Source organism: Papaver somniferum, unplaced genomic scaffold (assembly GCF_003573695.1).
Source record: "Papaver somniferum cultivar HN1 unplaced genomic scaffold, ASM357369v1 unplaced-scaffold_19, whole genome shotgun sequence".
Taxonomy (NCBI): Eukaryota; Viridiplantae; Streptophyta; class Magnoliopsida; order Ranunculales; family Papaveraceae; genus Papaver; species Papaver somniferum.
The window spans coordinates 9,895,043-9,917,606 of NW_020628818.1; the positions used below are offsets into that span (position 1 = coordinate 9,895,043).

The window sequence follows — 22,564 nt, forward strand, 5'->3', positions numbered from 1 at the left end:
GGGTTTAGTCGACGTTGCATCTCCCTAGAAGGTTTGGTATCACTCTCTAAATAGATCTGATGCATACAAACAGTGGGACTTATACCCTTAATGTCAGCTATGGTCCACCCTAAAGCTTCCTTGTTGTTTTGAAGGACGGTTACTAGCCTACTTTCCTGGTCACTATCCAAGACGGAAGAAATAATCACAGGTAAAGTCTCAGACGGGCCTAAAAACCTATATTTCAGGGAATCTGGCAATGGTTTTAGGTCCAACTTAGGAGGCTCTTCTAACGAAGGAACTAGGGTAGACTCAGAAACTGGTAGTGGTTCGACTTTAGGTTTCCATCCATTACTAGTATCTAACAAAGGGGTTGAATCTAACAAAGCATTCACCTCATTAATCACATTATCATCATCAAAATCAATCCCAAAGTGAGCTAGGCATTTCTCTAATGGATCTTCTAACAAAGTGTTTGGTAATGACTCCTCGACTAATGTTCCTATCATGTTCACCTCTTCTATGTTCGAGTCATCTAGTTCGGAGGGTAGCTTACTAATATTAAAAATGTTCAGCTCAATAGTCATATTACCAAAAGACAATTTCATAATACCATTTCGACAGTTAATGATCGCATTGGATGTAGCTAAAAACGGGCGACCTAAAATTACCGGTATCTGGTTCTCTGGGTCAGGGACAGGTTGGGTATCTAGGATAACAAAATCCACTGGATAAATAAACTTGTCAACCTCTATGAGAACATCCTCGATCACACCACGAGGAATTTTAACGGACCTATCAGCTAACTGAAGTGTCATCTGGGTAGGTTTCATCTCACCAAGTCCTAGCTTAAGGTACACATAATATGGTAGTAAGTTCAAACTAGCTCCTAAGTCAAGCAACGCTTTCTCAACACGGTATTTACCTATTGTGCAAGAAATGGTAGGGGACCCTGGGTCTTTATACTTAGGAGTAGTGGTATTCTGAATAATAGAACTCACGTGACTATCTAGAAAGGCTTTCTTCTGGACATTAAGCTTTCGCTTTCGCGTACACATATCCTTGAGAAACTTGGCATAAGAGGGAATCTGCTTAATTGCATATATTAGTGGAAGGTTGATAGTTACCTACTTAAAAACCTCTAATATATCATTAAAATTGGACTCCCTCTTAGTTGGAACTAGCAGCTGTGGGAATGGGGCTCTAGGGACAAAGCCAGGCTCAATATGACCCTCATTGGTCTCTTTAGAGACTCTATCAGTCTCCTCAGTTTCTGGTTCAGAAGGGTGAACTGCAGCATGTTCACTATCAGGCATGGAAACCTTGTTGTCTATCTCTCTACCACTCCTAAGGGTTTTAATAGCATTCACATGATCAGATGGTATTTCACCTATTTCATTAATTCCTCTAGGGTTGGGTTGAGTCTGACTAGGAAACTTGCCTCTTTCTCTTAAAGACTCATTTATCTGACTAACCTGGGTTTTCAACTCGGAAATAGCCTGAGAGTTAGCCTGACCTATTCTCTTATTTTCTTCTAAACCTTGAGCAACAGAGTGCTGAAACTGCACAGTGTTACGAGTTAACAAAGAAAGAGACTCTTCTAAACTCATAAACTTCTTATCCGAAGGGTTCTGAAACTGTGCCGAAGCTGAAAGATTCTTAGTATAGGCAAAACCTTGGGGAACCTGAGCATTACTAGACTGACCTTGATTCTGGCCCTTGGACCAAGAAAGGTTTGGATGGTTTCTCCAGCCAGGGTTATAGGTTTCTGAATATGGGTCTAATTTCTGTCGGTTATCAAACCTAGTGTTGTTATAAAGAGCATTGGCTTGCTCTTCAATAGCATGGCCTTCCCAAAAAGGCTCATTTCTTCCACTACTACCACTAGAATGACCTAATTCTAAGGCTTCTAACCTTTTGGCTATAGCTGCTATTTTGGCATCTGACTCATGAGATCCTTCTACCCTATTAACATTTCCTCTACTTAGAAGAATTGTTTTCTGGGGTTCCCTACTAGTTTCCCATTGTTGGGTCTTATCGGCGATTTCATTCAAAAATGCCATCGCTTCATCAATAGTTTTATTCTCAAACCCACCTGTGCATAAGGACTCAACCATGGTTGTTGTTAAATAATCTAAACCCTCGTAGAGGATCTGAACTAACCTAACCTTCTCCAAACCATGATGAGGACATTGAGATATAAAGTCATTGAACCTTTCTAAGTACCTATATAAAGATTCTCCCTCTTGTTGGGAAAAAGTACATGTTTGTGTCCTAATAGAAGATGTTTTATGCCTTGGGAAGAACTTATGTATAAAGGCAGAAGTAAGTTGGTCAAAGGTTTCAATTGACTCAGAGTCCAAACTATACAGCCAAGATTTGGATTTATCTTTTAAGGAAAAGGGGAATAACCTAAGTTTCAACGCATCATCACTTAGGTTTTTAATTTTCAGAGTACTACAAACTTCCTCAAATTCCCTAACATGAAAATAGGGGTTCTCATTCTCCTTCCCTAAAAACATTGGGAGCATATGTAAAGTCCCAGGTTTCAGTTCATAATTTGCCTCGGTTTCAGCTAACTTGATACAAGACGGACGAGAGGTCCTAGTTGGGTTTAGCAAAGCTTTCAAAGTTGCCATTTCTGGCACTACCAAAGGACTAGGAGTACTAGGGGTACTTTTCTCACGAAGAGACAGATTCTCAAAACTGAAGTTTCCAAAAACGGGGCTCTCAAAAGAAGAGTCTTCGAGCTCCCCGCCTTCACAAGAAGAACTACTAGGTTTGTCACTAATCAAACGACCTACAATGTTTCTTTTCCAAGCCCGTTTAAAAACTTCGGGCATACACTAGAAAAACAAAATCAAAAAGAAAAACCCTAAAAAGGAAGGGACGTTTTATGCAAACACAAACAAGGCTGACTCCACCACAGCAAACCTACTGATTTCTAGCAAACAAAAAGCATGATGACTCCACTTAGATTGTTTCTAGACCAGCTTTTAATCCTTCGAACGGGAATTCGTTACAATTTAAGCAAACCCCTCTGGAATCAATCCGAGTTAAAGTAAGTTGAATAGAGGCGAGGGAAGCTCGGTGGAGCTTTGATACCCAAGGCCTCACCGGTATTACAAGGCGGCGCAATCACGCATTCAACTTAAAGTAACCGTCAAGAACTTCGAAGTATGCTTAAAAGAGTAACCAATATCTTTCAAATGACTTTCCTATTAAGCTCGTTACCCTATCGGTCTCGTTCTAGTCAAAATTTTAGGCTTAGGTTCGCGTTTGATGTAGTTTTCCTAAGGCGGGCAAGAAGAGAACGGTGATGAAATCCGAACCCTTATCTTATATGGCCAGTCCTTGCCCTTTACTAGGAAATTAAAGCATCCGTTTTCAAGTCCTCAACATATATGCATAAGAAGGAAGACAGTAACTCGCTGACAGGGGATTCGCGAGTGTTTCGAAAAACTTACCTCCCGTACCAGACAGGGGATGAACCTTTGTAGTCGACTCGGGGCACGACTCCTATGTCATGTACGAACCCGAGGGGCCGAGGTGATATCGTAATCACCGTCCTTCTCTGCAAACAGTTTATATATAAACCACCCTTCCGTAGGGTTTAAAAAATAATGTCCCAAAATTTAAAGTCCAAAGTCCAAAAATATAAAGTGCAAAAGAAAAAGAAAGTCTGAAAAAAAAATCTATAAAAATCTATAAAAATGTCTCTCTTTTTTTATATAAAAAAAATCTTCTTCTTTCGCTCCTTTTGCTTTGCCTTTTACTCCAGTCTTTAAGTATTCACCAAAAGCTTTGGCTAAATTTTCTTTCGCTCCAAATTCCGAAATCTGAAAGAAAAAGACAAAAACCCAAAAACGTAAAGAAGAACAAATAAAAATAAAAACCTAAAAAAAAAGAAAAATCTAAAAACTCTAGCCTAAAGGCAAGTCCCCGGCAGCGGCGCCAAAAATTTGATGTATTTTCAAAGTTGTTGTAGTAATAAATAATAGAGTTCGTTTAAGACTTGTGAAGGTTGTGCTTTTAGATTTAAATTTTAAAACTAAAGAAAATAAAGTAAATGAAAACTGATTATATTGGAGAGACCGGGGTTCAGGATTTCACCATTCACCAAAATTCATGTAATTTAATGTTAATTTTTATCATGCAATTCTAGACAATATAACTCCAATCAAAAGAAATTGTGATTCTAATCATTGCCTAAATTAGATTTTCAAAACATCAATTGTTAATCGCAAGAATGAAGTATCAGAAGCCCTAAACTAAGCATACTTCATCAAGAGAAAACACAACTAATTAATAAAAATCATTACTCAATTTTCATTCGGTGCAAATAATCATAAAAGAATTGCATAAATAAATTCAAACAAATTTTACCACATAACTTTTGGAAGAATGGCTTCCTCCATCACCCGGAAGATTGGGTTTAGCTCATCATGTTGGAAACACACTCAAAATATGTATTCATGGATCAAAAAGTGTTTACAAGAAGAGAAAATAGTGAAACAAGAAATCTGCAACAGCACATGCGCGTTGCAGACCGACTGTTTCAACTCTCAACTGTTATGATGAAGATAACCTTTACAAATATGAAGATAAATGTTGCAGAAGAGGATGAAGTAACTGTTACAATGAAGATAAATGTTGCAGAAGAGGATGAAAAAACTGTTACAATGAAGATAAATGTTGCAAACCAGTTGAAGAAACTGTGACAAGCATTTGAAGAAACCGTTACGACGGATGAAGAAACAGTCGATGTTTCCCTGTTCTTCACGAGCAGCAGCAACAGAGTTTTGAAAACTCTTGATTCACACTTCCTGAGCTCTCCTCTCGACCCCAAACTCTCCCCTCCCCTTCTATGTGATCCTAGGAACCTATTTATACATCATTTCGACATTGAATCTCCCAAAATCTCTTTATTTAATCCCATTATTTCTTTTATTCTCGAAAATATATTGTTTCCAAAAATCGTTTTCCTACGCGTCTGCAGCTGTATTTCTTTCCTTCTATACCTTCTTCACGCTCCAGAATATCGATCAACTCTTCCAAACACGTGCAGTACACGTTTAAATTCCTCACAACTCGTGCAAGCTCATGTTTTTCCTCCAACTCCCTGTTTGGATTAAACCAAGTTATCCAGCCAAATTTGATCGAAACAAACACCCATACTAGCGTTGTTAGGACATATCACAACTACCCATGAAGTTTCAGCGATTGAATCACACAAAAACTCCTCCAAACATTCGATCGAAATTCTTCCAGTGAAGTGAAATGTTTTCCCGCCAAAATTGGTTTTGAATTTGAGAAGAAGATGTCCTCCCCCTAATCCTGTACGGGTTTCCCTTTAGCACTTGCCTTATGGGGTGCAAATAGTAATTTTTGGGCGTAAATAGTAATTTTTCTGGGGTTTCTCCGGCATATTTTTGGGGTGCTTCCGATGCATTTCTGGGTTGCCTTTAGTACTTTATCCTGGGGTGTAAAACACCACTTTTCGAGCCAATTTTTACTGCAAGAGCTTATTTCTCTATAAATACGTGCAAAGACATAAAAAAACAAAATAAATACAAAATAGACCACTAACAATACATCCAATTGAGACATATTAGACACATAAATGCGTCTATCACATCTCCGCGCCAAGGCATGCCAACCATGCTAGCCGCACCATGCGCCAATGGCATGCCAAACCCTTGGCCCCACCATGCCAAGCCAACCGCACCTTGCCTTGGCCCCAACCATGCTAGCCGCACCATGCGCCAATGGCATGCCAAACCCTTGGCCCCACCATGCCAAGCCAACCGCGCCTTTCCTTGGCCCCAACCATGCTTGCCGCACCATGCACCAATGGCATGCCAAACCTTTGGCCCCACCATGCCAAGCCAACCGCACCTTGCCTTGGCCCCACCATGCCAAAACGTACGTACCAAACCCTTGGCCCCACTATGCCGAGCCATCCGCGCCATTGGCCTTGGCCCCATCATGTCGGCCTTCCCTATGCGGCTACCAAAACGAAGGCGTGCGACAATCAACGGCCACCCTTCCATCCTAGATGCAAATCCTAGCCATCCAAGGTCGCCAAAAAACACATGGTAACCTTTGGCCCAAAACCCTAGTTTTGGCCACGCCAAACCGCGCCAAGGCATGCCATGCCACATGTGCCAATGGCATGCCAACCACCTTGTCGCGCTATACCATGCCGTCCTTCCCCATGCGGCTACCAAAACGAAGGTGTGCGACGACCAACGACCACCCTTCCATCCTGGATGCAAATCCTAGCCGTCCAAGGTCGCCAAATAACTCATGGTAACCTTTGGCCCAAAACCCTAGTTTTGGCCACGCCAAGGCATGCCATGCCACATGTGCCAATGGCATGCCAACCACCTTGCCGCGCCACACCATGCTGGCCTTCCCCATGCAGCTACCAAAACGAAGGCGTGCGACGATCAATGGCCACCCTTCCATCCTGGATGCAAATCATATCCGTCCAAGGTCGCCAAACAACGCATGGTAATCTTTGGCCCAAAATCCTAGTTTTGGCCACGCCAAACCGAGCCAAGGCATGCCATGCCACATGTGCCAATTGCATGCCAACCACCTTGCCGCGCCATACCATGCCGGCCTTCCCCATGCGGCTACCAAAACGAAGGCGTGCGACGATCAACGACCACCCTTCCATCCTAGATGCAAATCCTAGCCGTCCAAGGTCGCCAAACAACGCATAGTAACCTTTGGCCCAAAACCCTAGTTTTGACAACGCCAAGGCATGCCATGCCACATGTGCCAATGGCATGCCAACCACCTTGCCGCACCACACCATGCCGGCCTTACCCATGCGGCTACCAAAACAAAGGCGTGTGACGATCAACGGCCACCCTTCCATCCTGGATGCAAATCCTAGCCGTTCAAGGTCGCCAAACAACGCATGGTAACCTTTGGACCCAAATCCTAGTTTTGGCCACGCCAAACCGCGCCAAGGCATGCCATGCCACGTGCCAATGGCATGCCAACCACCTTGTCGCGCCATACCATGCCAGCCTTCCCTATGCGGATAACAAAACGAAGGCCTGCAACAATCAACGACCACTTTTTCATCTAAGATGCATATCTTAGCCGTCCAAGGTTACCAGCTAGCGCATGGCAACCTTTGTCCCTAGTTTGGTCGCGCCTAAACAAAGCCAAAACCTTAACTTCTGGCCGCACCTAAACTGAGCCATATTAAATCCATACTGATCATAATTTCATTCCACTGGATACCAAATGAAAGGTTGCAATAATCAACGGCTACCTTCCTCTTAAGATGCAAAATCTCGACCGTTGAAGGTCACCACCGAGTCGTCAAGCCTCCCAAGCTCAACTTGCCAGACAACAACAACATGCTACATGTTTTCCACGAAAACACTCGAGACATCAACACATGTCACAAACTGGGGGATTCTCATTGGGTATTGGTTTGGAGGTTTACAGCGTGCGGTGTACACTACGCTCGTTATTAGAAAGTGTCATAAGGATGAGGCGGTTAGTAAATACAGGGAGTAATGGTGAAACGCTTTCTTTTATGGAACATCAATTTCAAGCGTTACCGGTTACCACCTCCTACCATTTACTCACCCGTTTTCCATTTCTTAATGAGACCAGAGTACGTTTCACTTCGACTTGTATAAATAGGCATTACCTATTTCCACCGAACAACAAGTTCTGGTCAGGAGCATACAATACTCAGAAAACGTTTGCTAGCTTTCCCATCTGTTATCTTCCCACTTTCTGATACAAGTCACAAAAAAACTACTCTTCCAGAATCAACTATTCGGGTCTCAACAGTCTCTTCGCTTCCCTCCACAAAACCAACCCTTCTCCTCCACTTTGTGACCGAAGCAAGTCTGGAACGTCCATTTCTTGGTTTAGGCCGGACTTGTACAGATTGATCTCTCGAATCTAAAGTACTCCCTTGCATTACATTGTTTATGGTTTAGATTTGTTTCTCACCCACATCACATGAAATTACCAAAACCAGCAGAAACCGTTTTCACCCTCAAACACTAGTATTTTCGTTTTGGAAAGGGTTGATTATGATATATATAATCGTTAGACTCTCTAGTCCTCCCATCCTAAGCCTGGTACTCTCTTTTCTAAATTTATCCAATCTCAAACGAGTCAGTCCTTTTTTGGAAGATTTAGTACAAAATTATTTATTTTGATGACAAAATTGACCTTTAATTCATCTTCTCGTTGTTGAGTGACAACAAAGCTCTACATCGAAAATGACTTAGCTTTTAGTTATTCATATCGTTTCATCAAAGCTCTGATATGGATAGGCATAGATTAGTTTGGTTTAAAGGTTTTATTCCATGACATTGGTTTATTGGTTGGCTTTTAATTCATAAGAAGATTAAGACTAGATGCAGACTTTTTAAGTGGGGTGTTATAACTGAATATTCTTGCTTGTTATGTAATGATGCCTCTGCGGACCTTTATTTTGTAAGTGTTGAAAAGCGGGGGTACAACAACCACACCCAATATTTCGATTAGCAATCTGTATGGACTAACTCCGGTATACTTTCAAGAGAATCAACTAGACTCAATCTTAATAAAGTATATCAAAGAGTTATATCTCTCTTTCTCGATTCAATTCTTACTCAAGCAAATAGTAATCTGCGAGTCTAATTGAATACAAGAGAAATCACTTGAGCGGTACCAAAGACCAATATTCAAGTATCAATCAATTTCAATCAACAACCAAAGGTCGAATTTCCAATTGATTGATTCTAACGCACAATCTGTGATATTTCAATTATGTAACAAAATATAATACAGAAAAGAAATAACACATACACCAGAATTTTGTTAACGAGGAAACCGCAAATACAGAAAAACCCCAGGACCTAGTCCAGATTGAACACACACTGTATTAAGCCGCTACAGACAATAGCCTACTACAAACTAACTTCGGTATGGACTGTAGTTGAACCCCAATCAATCTCACACTGATCCAAGGTACAGTTGCGCTCCTTACGTCTCTGATCCCAGCAGGATACTACGCACTTGATTCCCTTAGCCAATCTCACCCACAACTAAGAGTTTCTACGACCCAAAGTCGAAGACTTTAATAAACAAATTTGTATCACACAGAAAAGTCTACGGTAATAGATAAATATGTCTCCCACAGAAATACCTACAAGTTTTTGTTCTGTCTATTGATAAATCAAGGTGAACAGGAACCAATTGATAACCCGGACTTATATTTCCGAAGAACAGCCTAGTATTATCAATCACCTCATAGTAATCTTAATCGACGCGGCGAAAGAAGATATTGTGGAATCACAAACGATGAGACGAAGATGTTTGTGACTACTTTTATATCTTGCCTATTGGTGATATTAATCTCAAGCCCATCGCTACGATTGTACTCAACACAATAGAATATGAAAGATCAGATCACATAACTACGAGAAAGTAGTATCGGTCTGGCTTCACAATCCCAATGAAGTCTTTAAGTCGTTAACATGGTTTACAATAAGAAACCTAAGGTTAAAGGAGAATAAACTCTAGCTAATACAACTAGTATCACACATGAGGTGTGGGGATTAGGTTTCCCAGTTTATAGAGTTCCCCCTTATATACTCTTTCAAATCAGGGTTTGCAATCAATGTTAGCTTGGTAACAAAGCATTCAATATTCACCGTTAGATTGATTAGATTCAAGCTAATATCTTTCGACCGTTAGATTGAAAACTTAGCTTGTTACACAGGAATGAAATGCATGATTTTAGGTTTGTGTAACCGTACCCAAACATGTACATTTGTTGGTTCAACAATAGTTAACCAAATGGTTAGCCATATGGGCACTTTCATATCAACCATATTCTTCTTCACCATAACTAGTTAAAATGACTCAAATGAACTAGTTAGAGAGTTTTTCAAATGTATAAATCATATATAACTATACAAGAAACAATCGAAGCAAAAACGATTTGATGCACTCGAATCTATTCATGAACTTTATAGCCACGGTTTGGAATTTGCATTCCTTAGTTTATATAAATATAAGTTCACAAATAATTGTCTTTATATATAACCAACTCAAGTTCGCGGACTTAAGTTTCCGGAAGGAGTTCACAAACTCCAGCAGATATTCTCGGGATGAGAACCTCCGCCAGTTCGTAGACTGGATTCGCGGACTGAACTCATAACTCTTGCTCCGGTTTTCCTGATCAACAAAGTACGCATACTTTGGTTCAAGGAATAAGGACTTATACATGTATGTGTTGCCACACAATGCTTATATCCAACATTCGTTATATAATCTAAACTCTCATTTCAATCATTGAAACATTCTTAGAGGACGTTATATAGTTGTTATTCACAAACCATTTTTCGTCAAAGTCATTTTCAAAGTGACTGAAACATAACATGACTTTCGTCACTAAGTAAAGATGAACTTGGCCAAAGCGAAAGCTTACCAACACATATTTCGAGAAATATATAGGCGAGATAAACTCCGCTCGAAATAACAAATGTGTATAATCAAATTATATATAGCAAAACGACTTTTGTCTCAAGATAGGAGATAGAGTAGATAGACTTTTGAGTGATAGATAAGTTCAAGTCTCCACATATATTTTAGTCAATGAAGTTCCACCAGTTCCTTGAATAGTCCTTCGTCTTGTATGTTGATCGCCATGGAGTTCTTGAGCTCAAATACACTTTCTATCCTATTCCGAAACTTAGCTATAGTAGACTAGAAATCAAGACTTATAGTTTTGATCACAAACATTGACAAACATGCTTGAGATAGCAACGCATGCGAGTTCGACCGAGCACTGCTTTAACAACAAGGATGAATTGTGGGGCCCGGAAAAATAATTGGGGACCCTAGCTACATGACAAAAAAGGTCATGAAATAGCAATTTGGAGTTATCCATTATCCCCAACTTTTTTAAATGGCTAAACTACCCCAAATCATTAGTGGTAATTAAGTTAATTAATTGTTAATTAGTTTAATTAGATTAAAATCAAATATAGGGATAAAATTTTGATAAAAGAAAAATTGTGTTTTTGTGTTGTGGAGAGGAAGAAGTTGAGTTTTTGGGGGATTCCAGTAGAGGAATCATATTGCTCAAAATGAAGGAACCAATCCTCAAAATGAAGAACCCGAAGCTCAAAACAATCAGGTAAACTTCATATACTCTTCAAATTGTATGAATGATGTCCCAAGTGGTCGATTCATGTACACTATGCAACTATTCAGAGTGAGGGTAGTTAAGTCGAGAGGGTAATAAACAAACGACTCTAAGGAGTCGTCAATTACTTGACACAACCTTTGACGACTCAAACCTGCAACTTTTGCAGGTTATGAAAAATCGTCAACCAAGTGTGATATAATTGACGACTCCAGCTAGTTAGGTCATATAGAGTCGTTAACTTAATACGTTTAGAACCCAACGACTCTAAAACTTTTTACTCTCTGAAGATGTTACTCTTAGGATCGTTAATTAGGCATTCCTATATACTGACGACCCTAGCGAGCCATTTCATAGATCAAGGGTCGACAAGCAAAATTTATAAAACCAAACGACCCTTCAACATCGTTAACGACTTCACATGACGACCCTTCAACATAGTTAACGTCTACAACCATTTGACATGACGACCCTTCCTATTTTTTGAACAGGGAACAAATTTTGTATCATATAGAGTCGTTAGCGATTTAGAAATCCCTATACAACACTATTCTAGGGCAGAAAACCAGGTTTAGGGTCGTTATCTACTAAACCCTAATAGTTAACGATTTTTTATCAATTCAACATGCACATCAAAAATCGTTAAGCAATAAAAAAACCGTGGTTAACGACCCTGGAACTATAACTGTAATTTTGCAGTTGAAAACCTATTTTTTTTTAGTTCACTTACGACGATGAATCGGTGAGAATTTTTTTTCTCAGAAGTCGTTAATGGAATGGGAAACATTGGGAGAGAGGGAGCGGAGGAGAAGAAGAATGAGAGGAGAAAAAGTTATTAGAGAAGGGTAAAATAGTTATTTCACCATCATTTTGGAAGCCCCATATATCTTTTGGTGTTGGTATAAAATGTGTCCTGACCCCCAATTAGTTTCCATGGCCCCCAATTCAGCCTTGTTTAACAAGTGTCATTTATCCTCTATCATTCGGTAGGGGTTATTGGTTAAGATGGGTTTTCAACGATCTTGTTTGTGAACTGGGATTATGAGCTCAAATGGTGTACTGATGACTTCATTGGGGAAAGTATAGTTAACTCTATCAGGAAACTTGCCCTGAATAGTTTTATTTACCATATTCTGAAAGTAAGAAAGAAGAGACTTCATACTGATAAGGTTAGTACTGCTGATACTGTTAGTTTTCTCGTTGTGAATGATGTTCGATTAAAGGTTGTTAGAGCATTGCTCGGTCAACCTCGCATGCTTTGTTATCTCAAGCATTTTTGTCAATGTTAGTGATCAAAACTATAAGTCTTGATTTCTAGTCTATTATAGCTAATGTCTCGGACTAGGATCGAAAGTGTAGTTGAGCTCAAGAACTTCATGGCGATCATCATACATGACGAAGGACTGCTCAAGGAACTGGTGGATCTTCATCGACTAAAAGGTATGTGGAGACTTGAACTTATCTATCACTCAAAAGTCTATCTACTCTATCTCCTATCTTGAGACAAAAGTCGTTGTGCTATATAGACTTTGATTATACACATTTGCTATTTCGATCCGAGTTTATCTCGCTATCTATTTCTCAAAATATGTGTTGGTAAGCTTTCTCTTTGGACAAACTTATCTTTACCTAGTGACGAAAGTCATGTTATGTTTAAATCACTTTGAAAATGGCTTTAATGACGATAGTCGATTCTTTATGTCTAACGACTATTATAACATTATAGAAGAACGTTTCAATGATTGAAATGAGATTTTAGATTATATAACCATTTTTGGATATAAGCCTTTTTGTGGAAACACATGTATGTATAAGTCCTTATTCCTTGAACCGAAGTTTGGGAACTTTGATTGATCAAGAGAACCTAAACAAGAGCCGCGAACTCAGTCCACGAACCCAGTCCACGAACTGGCGGAAGTTCTCGACCCGAGAAAATCTGTTGGAGTTTGAGAACTACTTCCGGGAAATTAAGCCCGCGAACCCAGTACGTGAACTTGAGTTAGGTTATATCTAAAGACGATTCTTTGTGAAATCATGTTTATATAAACTAAGGAATGCAGGTTTGCAAACCGTGGATATAAAGCTCATAAACTGATTCGAGTGAATAAAATCATTTTTACTTCAATTGTGTTTTGTGTAGTTACATAAGATTTCCTTTCCATTGAACAACTCTCTAACTAGTTCATTTGAGTATGAAAGTACTCATATAGCTAACCATTTGGTTAACTACTGTTGAACCAACAATTGTACATGTTTGGGTACGGTTACACAAACCTAAAATCGTACATTTCATTTGTGTGTAAAAAGCTAGGTTTTTTGATCTAACAGTTGAAAGATATTAGCTTGAATCTAAATCAGGTTTTTATCTAACGGTGAATATTGAATGCTTTGTTACCAAGCTAACATTGATTGCAAACCCTTATTTGAAAGACTATATAAAGGAGAACTCTAACAACTGGGAAACCTAATCCCCGCACCTTCTGTGTGATACTAGTTGCATAGCTAGAGTCGATTCTCCTTTAACCTTTGGTTTCTTCTTTTAAACCAGGTTAACGACCTAAAGACTTCATTGGAATTGTGAATCCCGACCGATACTACTTTCTCGTAGTTGTGCGATCTGATCTTGCATATTATCGTACGAGTACAATCACAAAGATTGGCTTGAGATTAATATCTCTGCTAGGAAAGATATAAAAGTAATCACAGACATCTTCGTCTCATCGTTTGTGATTCCACAATATCTTCTTTCGCCGCGTCGATTAAGATTATTGTGAGGTGATTGATAATACTAGGCTGTTCTTCGAGAATATAAGTCCGGGTTATCAATTAGTTCCTGTTCACCTTGATTTATCAAAAGACGGAACAAAACTCGTAGGTATTTCTGTGGGAGACAGATTTATCTATTACTATAGACTTTTCTATGTGATACAGATTTGTTTATTAAAGTCTTCGACTTTGGGTGGTAGCAACTCTTAGTTGTGGGTGAGATCAGCTAAAGGAATCAAGTGCGTATTATCCTGCTGAGATCAGAGACGTAAGGAGTGCAACTGTACCTTGGATCAGTGTGAGATTGAAATGGATTGATCGTTTGGTTTTATAAATTTTGCTTTCCGACCCTTGATCTATGAAATAGCTCGCTAGGGTCGTCAGTATATAGGAATGCCTAATTAACGACCCTAAGAGTAACATCTTCAGAGAGTAAAAAGTTTTAGAGTCGTTTGGTTCTAAACATATTAAGTTAACAACTCTATATGACCTAACTAGCTGGAGTCGTCAATTATATCACACTTGGTTGACGATTTTTCATAACCTGCAAAAGTTGCAGGTTTGAGTCGTCAAAGTTTGTGTCAAGCAATTGACGACTCCTTAGAGTCGTTTGTTTATTACCCTCTCGACTTAACGACCCTCACTCTGAGTAGTTGCATAGTGTACATGAATCGACCACTTGGAACATCATTCATACAATTTGAAGAGTATAGGAAGTTTACCTGATTGTTTTGAGCTTCGGGTTCTTCATCTTGAGGATTGGTTCCTTCATTTTGAGCAATATGATTCCTCTACTGGAATCCCCCAAAAACTCAACTTCTTCCTCTCCACAACACAAAAACACAATTTTTCTTTTATCAAAATTTTATCCCTGAATCTGATTTTAATCTAATTAAACTAATTAACAATTAATTAACTTAATTACCACTAATGATTTGGGGTAGTTTAGCCATTTAAAAAATTGGGGATAACTCCAAATTACTATTGCATGACATTTTTTGTCCTGTAGCTAGGGTCCCCAATTATTTTTCCAGGTCCCCCAATTCAGCCTTGTTGTTAAAGCAGTGCTCGGTCGAACTCGCATGTGTTGCTATCTCAAGCATGTTTGTCAATGTTAGTGATCAGAACTATAAGTCTTGATTTCTAGTCTACTATAGCTAAGTCTCGGAATAGGATATAAAGTGTAGTTGAGCTCAATAACTCCATGGCAATCATCATACAAGACGAATGACTATTCAAGGAACTGGTGGAACTTCATCGACTAAAAGATATGTGGAGACTTGAACTTATCTATCACTCAAAATTCTATCTACTCTATCTCCTATCTTGAGACAAAAGTCGTTTTGCTATATAGACTTTGATTATACACATTTGTTATTTCGAGCCGAGTTTATCTCGCCTATATATTTCTCGAAATATGTGTTGGTAAGCTTTCGCTTTGGCCAAGTTCATCTTTACCTAGTGACGAAAGTCATGTTATGTTTCAGTCACTTTGAAAATGGCTTTGACGAAAAATGGTTTGTGAATAACAACTATATAACGTCCTCTAAGAATGTTTCAATGATTGAAATGAGATTTTAGATTATGTAACCAATGTTGGATATAAGCATTGTGTGGCAACACATATACGTATAAGTCCTTATTCCTTGAACCAAAGTATGCGTACTTTGTTGATCAGGAAAACCGGAGCAAGAGTTATGAGCTAAGTCTGTGAACTCAGTCTGCGAACCCAGTACACGAACTGGCGGAGGTTCTCATCCCGAGAATATCTGCTGGAGTTTGTGAACTCCTTCCGGGAACTTAAGTCCGCGAACTTGAGTTGGTTATATCTAAAGCCGATTATTTGTGAACTTATATTTATATAAACTAAGGAATGCAAATTGCAAACAGTGACTATAAAGTTCATGAATAGATTCGAGTGAATCAAATCGTTTTTGCTTCGATTGTGTCTTTTATAGTTATATAAGATTTATACAATTGAAAAACTCTCTAACTAGTTCAGTTGAGTCATTTTAACTAGTTATGGTGAATATGGTTGATATGAAAGTGCTCATATGGCTAAACATTTGGTTAACTATTGTTGAACCAACAAATGTACATGTTTGGGTACGGTTACACAAACCTAAAATCGTGCATTTCATTCATGTGTAACAATCTAAGTTTTCGATCTAACAGTTGAAAGATATTAACTTGAATCTAATCAATCTAACGGTGAATATTGAATGCTTTGTTACCAAGCTAACATTGATTGCAAACCCTTATTTGAAAGACTATATAAAGGAGAACTCTAGCAACTGGGAAACCTAATCCCCGTACCTTCTGTGTGATACTAGTTGCATATCTAGAGTCGATTCTCCTTTAACCTTTGGTTTCTTCTTTTAAACCAGGTTAACGACTTAAAGACTTCATTGGGATTGTGAATCCCGACCGATACTACTTTCTCGTAGTTGTGTGATCTGATCTTGCATGTTCTATCGTACGAGTACAATCGCAAAGATTGGCTTGAGATTAATATCTCTGATAGGCAAGATATAAAAGTAATCACAAACATCTTCGTCTCATCGTCTGTGATTCCACAATATCTTCTTTCGCCGCGTCGATTAAGATTATTGTGAGGTGATTGATAATACTAGGCTGTTCTTCGGGAATATAAGTCCGGGTTATCCATTGGTTCCTGTTCACCTTGATTTATCAAAAGACATAACAAAACTCGTAGGTATTTCTGTGGGAGACATATTTATCTATTACTATAGACTTTTCTGTGTGATACAGATTTGTTTATTAAAGTCTTCGACTTTGGGTCGTAGCAACTCTTAATTGTGGGTGAGATCAGCTAAAGGAATCAAGTGTGTATTATCCTGCTGAGATCAGAGACGTAAGGAGCGCAACTGTACCTTGGATTAGTGTGAGATTGATTGGGGTTCCACTACAGTCTAGACCGAAGTTAGTTTTAAGTATGCTAGTGTCTGTAGAGGATTAATACAGTGTGTGTTCAATCTGGACTAGGTCCCGGTTTTTTTTTTGCATTTGCGGTTTCCTCGTTAACAAAATTCTGGTGTCTGTGTTATTTCCTTTCCTCAATGTATTTTGTTATATAATAGAAATATCACAGGTTGTGCGTTTGAATCAGTCAATTGGAAATCCGACCTTTGGTTATTGATTGAAATTGATTGATACTTGAACATTGGTATTTGGTACCATTCAAGTGTTTTCTCTTGTATTCAATTAAACTCGCATACTTCTATTTTCTTGAGTAAGAATTTAATCGAGAAAGAGAGATATAACTCTTTGATATACTTTTTATAGATTGTGTCTAGTTGATTCTCTAGAAAGTATATTGGAGTTTGTCCATACAAATTGGGTGTGGTTGTTAGACCCCCGCTTTTTCAAAGGTAGAATCTGAGAAATTCTCAGATGTTGATTCTCCTTCAGTGAAATATTTTCTGCACTAGTAGGGAGTTTCTTCTATCCTTAAGCAGAAGAAACTTGTACCTTGAAGATGGCAATTTCCTTCTCCAGATGAAGTTATGCTTAATATAGATGGATCTAATGGAGAAAGCTTTGATGCTTCGCTGCTCTTATGAGAAACCCTCTAGCTGCTGCTATTGATGGTTCTGGTTCTGATTATGTAGTTTGTCTTGAGTGGAAAGGTGCAAACCTTGATATCAAATGTGTCATTCTGAAAAACCAAAGTAAAATCATATCAACACAGACTCTGTGGAAGTTTGCGACATCTTGAAGAATAGAAATCACTATCTAGGTCGGGAAGTGTTACAAGTTTGGAGAAGAATTTTCCAGATGCGTCAGTGGTTTTAGAGAATTAGAGTTGGTCACATTTATAGAGGAACTAACCGTGCAGCTGATGTATTGGCACCTATTCATACCCTGATCAGTCTTATGTGGAGTTGGATATTGAGGATTTTAGCCCTGATTTGAATCTTGTCATTGAAGAAGAAGAAGTTTGAAGACATATTTTAATAGCTTGGAGAAGATTTTAGCCCTAAACATAGAGATGATATAGTCGTTGACGAGTTGCCTCCAGGATACAACTACTGTTAGTATTTCTCGATATAGCACACAAGGAAAATACTCTAAGAGCTTGGCAGTGATGCAAGATAGTGAACTCAAAAGGTTACAGCGAAACAAAACAGTTGCAGAGAAAAAAGAAGAGAAGAATAAGCTTTTTTTGTTTCCATATCTTTCAAAAAATCTGAAGACTTTCTTTTATACTTTTCAAAACGTTATAAGAATAGTCAGACAACGACTGAAAAGATTCCCACGCGCACTGGAAAAGTTGACAAAAAACAGTGACAATGAAAGACTCATTTTTTTCCCAGAGAACATAACAGTCATGTTAGGAAGTTAGACATCAAAAGAGACAAAGATATTCTTCACGCGTAAAATCCAGTGAGAAATCATGTGCATGTGTGGAAAATACGTACCAAAATTTTCAACAAAAAGATGGGATCTAATGAACCCACCACACCCGAGACCAGCCCAGCCTGCCCGACTGGACGGACACCGCGTATACGGGAAAAGCAACCTTGCACTAGCCTAAGTCTTTTCCCTCAAACAAAAGTGTGTTGACCCAAAGGGCTATGCCCTTTATCCAAAACCCATGGTATTTAAGTCTAACAACTCTTAAGGTTTTAGTCTATGTGAGACTAATGTTTTATATATTCATATGAAAAAACATGTAGCGAGCAATAGGTTTAGGGATCAATCATGGTCCATGTGTTTTTAGTTTAAAAACAAGAACTGCTTTTTCTAACAATCCCCCACATGAATGATAAAAAATATCGATAAAACACGAGAAAACGGAAGATATCAAATTTAGGCTAAGGTGTCCCAAAGATTGAACCTTAACTTAGTGAGAAGTTACCGGAACTTCTTGTTGTAACGGTGAACACGATGTCTTGAACCACACTTGTTGTCTCAAACTAAAGCTGCCAAGATCTTGTGGTTGTGCCCATTTTGACGGCAAGCTAAAACCTAGTTTGATGAATGTCTCTAGAAAATCAACTCAAATTCTCATAGGAAGCGGTGCTACTTCCAACATCCACATAGGTGGGTCCATCATGAGTTTCCTGTCACACCCCGCTTTAAACAAAGTTATGAAACCCATTAAGATCTCAACAGATCATCCTCTCATGCAGGTTGCACTATCACACAATTACACCATAGAGAGGGACAAAGATAGTGCTTGTCTCGATATCACCATAAATTAGTTGTCTTATTAAACCTTCATCTTGTAGTTTCCATTCACAAGGTGATTTATTCTATGAGCTTAAGTCTCATCCCCGTCGATGTGGATCTAACTATCTCTTCAAATAAATCTATCGTCAAAGGATATGCAATATCTTTGGATCTTACGAAGTCAAGAGAGATAATACCAGTAGAGAGTAGTTGTTTCACTGTCTTGTGCCTTCTTATATTTCTAGACTTTCCATTGTATGCACTATTCCTTGCACAACCAATAGAATATTGACTGCCATAGTGGATCGCGATCGAAGACACGGGCTTAGGACAGAGTGGAATCCCTTCCAAAAAAGCTCGTATCCATTCAGCTTCCTCTCCAGCTTTATCCAAGGCTATAAACTCAGAGTCCATAGTGGACCGAGCTATACATGTATGTTTGGAAGACTTCCATGACAGAGACACACCTCCAAGTGTGAAGATGTACCCACTAGTGGATTTGGAATCATCTGAGTCTGATATCCAGTTGGCATCACAATACCCTTCCAGCACAGCAGGATACTTCCCAAAACATAAGCAAAAGTTTTAAGTGCTCTTAAGTAGCATAGAACTCTATTGAGAGCATTCTAGTGATCCTTCCCAGGGTTATAAATGTACCTGCTCAATATACTCACAGCGTAAGTAATATCAGGTCTTGTATGGTTCATAAAATACATAAAACTGCCAATTACGCGGGAATACTCAAGTTGAGAAATTCTCTCACTCTTGCTCTTTTTCAAGTTACAATTGGGATCATAAAGATTAGAGACAGGTTTAGCATTTTCATGATTAAATTTCTTAAGTATAGTTTCAACATAATGAGATTGACTGAGACTATGTCCATCAGACGTCTTTCTGATTTTCATCCCTAAGATTACTTCAGCAGCGCCTAAGTCTTTCATGTCAACGTTTTCATTTAGCATGCTTTTAGTGGTTTTAATAATATCAATGTTACTGCCTAATATGAGCATATCATCAACATACAGGCATACAATCGCATGAACATTATCCATAGTTTTAATGTAAACATATTTGTTAGATTCATTGCTTTTAAAACCACCAGATATCATTACATGATCAAATTTTTCAAACCATACATAGATTTAATCAATTTGCGTACTTTATTTTCACAAACTTTCACAATAAAACTTTCAGGTAGGTCCATATAAATTTATTTATTCAATTCACCATATAAGAATGCAGTTTTAACATCCATCTTATGTATAGGCAGATCAAAAATAGAAGTGATGGAAATCAATGTCAGAACTTATGACCATGAACCTATGTGCACTAGTACGCTCAGGATAACCTAAGAAAACACAGTCCACAGTTTTAGGTCCTATTTTGGTTCTCTTGGAAGGAGGAATGACCACCTTGGACAAACACCCCCACACTTTAAAGTATGCATATGAAGGTTTTCTACATTTCCATACCCATATGGAGTTTTATCATATTTCTTAAACGAACTAGGTTCAAGATATAGCAAGAAGAGAGAATTGCTTCCCCCACAAGTTTGAAGGTAACCCTGAACTAGTCGATATAGCGTTCACCATATCTATGAGTGTTAGATTTTCCTTTCGGCTATACCATTTGACTCAGGTTAAGAAGGTGCAATAGATTCATGGATAATGCCATTTTGTATACAAAATTCTCCTATAGGTATTACATACTCACCGCCACGCTCTGACCTTAGAGATTTTATATATTGTAACACCTTTTTGGTTTTCTGCTTCAATTTTATATAATTTAAAAGCCTCTAAGGCCTCATCTTTACTTCTAAGAAGATAAACCTGACAGTACCGTGAGTAATCATCTATAAAAGTGATATACCACTTTTTACCACCTTTAGTCGATGTTGACTTTTAACCTCCTAAATTCGAGTGAATTAGTTCTAAGGGAACTGTACCACACGTTCAACCTTTTTGTTAAATTGTTTTCTTGCATATTAAGATTCAACACAAATTTCACATTTATGACCTTTGTCAATGTTTATTTTAAGAATGCAACCTAAACTAGCAAGTCTTTCGATAATTTGAAATTAACATGTCCTAGTCTATCATGCCAAATATATGAGGAGTCACAAATTTAAGCAGAAGAAGATACATTATTATTCATGTTCAAAGCAATTACACTAAGCTTAATCATGTTTTCAGTGACATAACTCTTTCCTACAAAGACACCACCTTTAGAGATTACAACGCTGTTAGACTCAAAGATAAGATGGTCTTTGAGATAAAATTCTTGCATATATCCAGAACGTGATACACGTTATTCAATGCAAGAATTTTTCCTGAAGTGAGCTTCAAATCAACCTTGCCTTTTCCCACCACTTTCGCGGTGGAAGAGTTTCCAATAAACAGTTTCTCATCGTCTCCTACTTTGAGATAAAAGGAGCATTTCCGAACTTGCATACATGCTTGGTGGCTCCAGAATCTAACCACCAGTCTCTCACATTGGTCACATTAGATACAAGGTTGACTTCATACACCATGCCAGCATAATATCCAAATTCATCCACTAGGTTTTCCTTATTTTTCTGTTTTGGATCATTTTTGGTCTTTTTAGCCCTACAATCTTGGGCCATGTGTCCGGGATTACCACAGTTATAATAATTTATCTTTGTTAGTGTTCTTAGAGACACTTCCATTAGGTTTAAGTTGGTTACCTTTGTAGTTGCGACATTTGTTACGTTTGTTGCCATTTTTGCTGGATTCAGATTTTCCATCATTCCTTTCTTTAGCGCAGCATTATCATCTAGGATATAAGCTTTGTTGGACATGTCTTTGTTCAATAACAGGTTCTTGTCCTTGCAGCAAAGTAGTTTCTTAACTCGAATCTTTTTCCCCAGTTCTACCATGGTGGTTTCACGAGTCTTATGTCGCAACCTCCTTTTCTACTCAGTCCACGAAGGTGGAAGTTTTTCAGTAACTACAGACACTTAGAAAACTTGATCAATAACCATGCCTTCAACAAGAATTTCATTGATGATTAACTGAAGTTCCATGAATTCATCAACCACAAGTTTTTCATCTTTCTTTTTGTATTCAAGGAACCTATCCACCAAGAATTTCTTACTTCCAGCAGCTTCAGCAAGAAATTTTTCTTCCAAAGCTTCCCATAAATCAAAAGCAGAAAAATCCTATTTTGCATTATAAAAATCATACAGTGAATCATCTAAGTAGTTAAGTATATGATTTTTACACGTATAATTTTTCCTGGTCGATCTATCTAGTTCGTATTCGTAACCACGTCTATGAAGCCTTGATGAGGGTTTTTCCAAAACAACGTTGTCTAGTCTTTGGTCTTTGAGAAAAATAACATTTTCGATTGCCAACGCTTAAAATCTTTTCCGCAAAACTTAGCAGGTTTGTCAACAATATTTTTTCCCATTGTTATTAC

The 22,564-nt window shown here is 38.4% G+C and overlaps 1 pseudogene; it reads left to right on the forward strand.

Moving 5' to 3' along the window:
- Window positions 1-2,154: 2,154 nt before the first annotated feature.
- LOC113339127 lies at window positions 2,155-2,254 on the forward strand (annotated as a pseudogene).
- The last annotated feature ends 20,310 nt before the right edge of the window (window positions 2,255-22,564 follow it).